Source organism: Heterocephalus glaber, unplaced genomic scaffold (assembly GCF_053883595.1).
Source record: "Heterocephalus glaber isolate CG9 unplaced genomic scaffold, H.glaber_assembly_v1.0 deba00001765, whole genome shotgun sequence".
NCBI classification, from domain to species: Eukaryota; Metazoa; Chordata; class Mammalia; order Rodentia; family Bathyergidae; genus Heterocephalus; species Heterocephalus glaber.
Window position 1 is genome coordinate 305725 of NW_028258462.1, and position 5812 is coordinate 311536.

Below are 5812 nucleotides of genomic sequence, written 5' to 3' on the forward strand. Positions count from 1 at the left end.
CTGCAATGTATTATATCAATAATGTCCAGTTTTCATCAAAATATAACGAGTATGAAAAAGGCAGAGTAATAAGCACCAAAATATTTCTCCTCCAAGATATCAACAAGAATCCTGGCAAAAAATGGGCAGATCTTTGATCCACTTTGATTTTAGTTTAGTGCATGAGGACAAAGACTTCATAAACAAAACCCAGACCACAGGGGAAATACTACAAAGAATCAACAACTGGGACCTCATCTTATTAAAAACTTTTGCACAACAAAAGAAATAACCAGCAGAGTGAAAAGACAACCCACAGAGTGGGAAACATTTTTAACCAGCAGTTCCTCAGACAAAGAACTAATATCTAGAACATATAAAGAATTGAAAAAAATCAGCCCACCCAGATTTAAAGACCCAATCAAAAAATGGTCATCTGAGATGAATACACACCTCTCAGATGAAGAAGTAGAAACAGCAAATAAATACATGAAAAAATGTTCAACATCACTGGTCGTTCAGGAGATGCAAATTAAAACAATGCTGAGATTCCATTTCACTCCAGAAAGAATGGCTAGAAATCAACTAACAACAAATGCTGGTGGGGCTATGGGGAGAAAGGAACCCTTCTCCACTGTTGGTGGGAGTGTAGATTGGTGCAACTGCTGTGTAAATCAGTGTAGAGATTCCTCAAAAAAGCTAGAATTAGAGGTCCCATTTGACCCAACTATTCCCCTTCTGGGAATCTTCCCAAAAGAGTTAAAAGCATCATACCACAGTGATGTATGTGCACCTATATTTATAGCAGCACAGTTTGTAATAGCTAAATCTTAGAAACAACCTAAATGCTCATCAACTGATGAATGAATAAAAAATATGTGTTTTTTTTATATAATGGGGTACTATTCAGCCATAAAGAAGGATAAACTTGAGACATTTCTAGGTAAATGGGTACACCTTGAGAACATACTCTTACATGAAATAAATCGAACACGTATGTGTAAATATTGCATTGTCTCTCTAGTGTGAGAAAATGAAAGTGAAAATAAGACCAAAAAGAATAGCAAATATTGTGAAATAGGAAGAAATTGTTCAAAATTATACAGAATGTGAGATACTTTGCAAATACTTAAAATGTTTTATGCAATAAAAGATATACTATTATTAGGAAATGAGCTGAGAGATTAGCAAATGAAAATATATTCTTTTTAGATCATGGTACACAGTGTATTTACCATTGTTATTCTCTAATCATTTTTGTTATGAAAAATTATTTTTTCATAGAATGGCTTTATATTTTCTTTATTAATATCTACTTGTATTTTATTAAAATAAAAAATGGTCAGAATCGGTATTTTCAGCACTATAGAAATAACCCAAAGGCTTGTAGCTACCTGGAAAACATTTATGCTAAAAATGGCTAAATCTCAGTGAAAACAGCAATTTTAGAGCATTTTAACTTGCCCTGGTTATATCCTCTCCTCTCTAGCTCTGCCATAGCCGGGAAGCTAGCACCTCACATTCAAGGTGAAAACCAGTAACCTGGCATCTACAAGAATTGCATAATGGAGCTGGGACTCCTATAAAGCTTTATTCCCAGAAAATTATTACTTAATTCCCAGAAAAGCATTGTATTTGACCTGTCTGGTGGCTTCCTGGAAAATCCTACTTGCAAGCCTGTTTGTATTCTACCTGATTTGAAGCTCACAGTTAAAAAGCTTTTTCATTAGGAGCATTTAAAGGATGTTTTATGAAGCTACGAATCTATAAGGAAGCTCAATACACACAAACACAAACCACATTTCTATTAATTAACAAAGTATAACCAGAAAATGAAATTAAGAAAGCAAAACCACTTATGACAATATCAAAAAAGAATATTATACTTAGGAATAAGTCTGAAGGAGTAAGTGAAAGAACCAAGTTGAAGAATTACACTGCTTAATTTTAAGCTGCAGTAATCAAAATAATATAGTATTGCTGTAAGGGCTGTATAAAGTTGTTCAATGGGAAAAGGCAGTCTTTTTCCAAATAGTGCTGGGATGATGTTTATATGTTTAATAAAATAAGTCAAGCATAAAAAGAGAAATACCTCATCATCTTACTAATTTGCAGAATATAATAAAGTTGATCTCACAGAAGTTGAAAATGAATAATGATTACCAGAGAAGTGGGGAGAGTAAGGGTTCAAGAGAGGAGGAGAATGGCAAGACTTTGAAACAGTAGCCTGAGAGAATAAGCAGTCAGGGTAAACTTTAGGCAATAAAAAGTGGAAGGAAAATCAGGCTGTAAATTAAGTGAACAAACTGGCATAGTCCTTGAGGTAAGAAAGTGGGTTGTGCAGGCATACTGGATGAGACCTGAGAAAGATGGCCTGGAGTGTGACTGAGAACTGACCCCAAATTGTAAGGGTCAGGGGAAATGGATGTCGCTGGAGACCCCTGCAGTAAGTCTCAGCCTCCTGTGAGCCATCACAGCACCAGTGAAAGGTTAAAGAATACACAGAGCGAGACTTAGAGTGAAGCTGAGTCTTGGGTCCTGGTCAGTGCTGCTGATGGCAGCAAAGACAAAAGCCCCCAAGCACATCCAGTATTTATTGAATACAATCATGAGAAGGAACAGGGAGCTAGGGAGCTTTGAGGTCATCCAGTGAAGTACTGCCGAACACTTGACATGATGGTGCCAGGCTGGGCTGTCAGTGAGTAGGCACTGCTTATCTTGCTAGGATAGAAGAAACCAGTACTGGGACCAGGCACAATTAGCAAGCAACCCACAAGGTCAGTGAGAAGCAATAATTCAGGGAAAGGATTTTAATTGGGGTCACACTGACCTCAGCTGCACATAACTTAGCAGGGTCCTGCCTCTTCACACACCAGGTCTTAGGCCTTGGTGACAGCCATTAGCAAAGAAGCAAGACCAGCCCAACCCTGCTAGCTGACATGCCTGTTTCTTTCACACAGGACTTCGGTCTGACTCCTGATATAAAACAATATAGCCGAATTAGGGAAGACAAGAAGCACGTGCCACTCATTGCCTGCTAGTGCTGGGCAGGGATGTCTGCTACACCAAACTTCATTATACCTTTATCAGAATGCATTTCCCTAATAAAATTTCCATGTGTGTGTGTTGGGGGGGGCATATTTCTTAAGCACATTTAGGCCATCCACAAACTCATGCTTGCGCAGTAACTAAATTCCACCATTTGGAAATTCCTGCCACTTTTGGAAGAAAAATATAATTAATGACATTCTTCTGGGATCCCACAAAATAGAACCTACCCTTTATTAGATTCTTCTCTGCTTATGCTCTCTGTGTCATAGTCAACTTCTCTGTCTCTTTCCTGGTCTGACTCTGGAGCAGCCACCTTTGTTTCTTTCCTATAGTAAACTTTCCCTATAAATTCATGCTGTTGCTTGAGTTTTAATTTCCATTACCACTGAAACATATGCCCATGTTAAATGGTGAGGGGAAAGGGGAAATGATAATAAGTTGGTATGAGTGTTAAGTCACAGCTGCAAAAAGTTCTGATGTGCTATTCCACAATAGGGTGACTATAGCAATTATGAGTTATATGTTTTAAAAAAACTAAAAGAAATGATATTGAATGTTTTCACCATAAAGAAATGATAAAGAAGGGCACACAGGTAATGGGGAAAAAATAAGAACTAAGATACATCATGTACAGGTACAAGCACCCAATGATAAATGTAAATGTATTATATACCTAAAATGTACCAATAAAAAAAATTTAAAAAAAGAAATGATAAATATTTGAGGATATATATATATATATACCAGATATAAACATTACATTTACATATACAATGCACACATGTATCAAAACATCACATTACCCCCATTAATATGTCCAATTTTTTATGCAGTGATGGGTATTGAACCAGGGATGCTAGGCAAGTGCTCTACCACTGAGTTATACCCAAAGCCCCCAATATGTACAATTCTTGTGTTTTTATGTATCAATTTAAAATTAATTGACCGAACCTCCTAAGGTCAAGGGTCATATAATCATAATAAATCTCACTTCTTGTGTTACTATTTTCTTAATTTTACAAATGAAATGAATATTGTCTCTTATCTCATTCCCCAAATTTCCTTTTGAAGTAGGTAACTGTCTTAGTTCATTTTCTGCTGCTATATTAAAATACCACAGACTAGATCATTTGTAAGCAATAGAAGTTTATTTGGCTCATAATCCTGGAGGATGTAACGTCCCAGAGTTGACACTGGCATCTGATGAGGACTTGTGTGCCATGTTTTGACATAGCATAAGAGCAAGCAAGCATGCACAAAGCAGAAAGAGGAAATCAGCCCAAACTCATCTTTTTATCAGGAACCCACTCCCATGATAATGGTATTAACATTTATGGTGCTCCCACGACATAATCCCTCTTAAAATTCCTACATTTCAACACTGCTATAATAACAAGCAAATTTCAAATGAACTATGGAGGGCATACTTACAACACAGCAGTAACAGATGAAATTGGAAACCAAAGCTATAAGAATTCTATAATAAAACAGTAGAATATTTTGGTAACTTTGGGACAGGCATAATTTTTTTACACAGGACCAAAAAGAAGGAACCATAAAGAAAGTACTGACAAACTAAATTTCATCAAGATAAAAAAAACTTCCACTATTTGAAACATAACATTACTAAAATTAAAAGGGAAGCTACAGACTGGGAGAAAATACTTGCAAAACATATATCCAACACCAGCTTTGAATCTAGAAAATATTAATACATCTTGTAGCAAAATAATAAACAGAAACATAACTTTTTAAAGAAAGTAAGAGATTTGAATGGACACTCTACAAGAAAATACACTCCACAAGGCCCACGTTGAAATGGATGGCAGTGCTCAGATGCCCAAGGTGGCTGCACCTGGCATCTTACCTTCCACTCCCACCCTACTCAATAGGAACAAAAAGTACTCTGCTGAAGTTGTGACAAGTTCCAAGTTGTTTTCAAGTTCGTGTGTGTGTGTGTGTGTGTGTGTGTGTGTGAGAGAGAGAGTCTTTGTGTTTGCCGTGATGGGGATGGAACCCAGGACCCCATATATGCTAGGTAAGTGCTCTACCACTGAGCTACTTCCTGAGCCTCAAGAAAATACAATATTAAGTGGCAAACAAGCATATAAAAAGATATTCAGTATGAGTCATATGAGAAATGCAAGAGAAAACCACAATGAGTTAGTACAGACCCATTAGGGTAGCTAAAATTAAAAAGATTCACAGTACCAACTATGCTGTTAAATGTCATAAGTCAGTTGGAAGTAAGTCAGTAAGCCTAACCCACATTTAGCATGGAGTATTGCCCAAGGGAATGGATATTTCAAGGTCATTATCACTGGGGGAAATCTTAAAGGATGGCTACCACAACAAGTGACTGAATAAACAGTTTGTGGGCTATCCATATGGTTGAATGCTATTTAGTAATAAGAACCAATATACATGCATAAGTATAGATGAGTTTCAAAAATGTTAGCCAAAGAGGACAGACAAAAGGAGTTCACACTGTATGATTCCATTTATGTGATGCTCAAGATGAATAAATACTACCTATAGTGATCGAAACTAATCACTGTGTCCTGGGCCTGGGTGTAGAGGGAAGGTAATGATTGGAAGGGAAAACTTTCATATCTGCTTTTTGATTTTACTATTCTGGAATGACATCAAATTAAAAAGCTTCTTCACAGCAAAGAAATAACCAACAAAATGAAAAAACAACCAACAGAATGGGAAAATATTTTTGCCAGCGATACTTCAGACAGAGGACTAATATCCAGAATATACAAAGATCTCAAAAAAA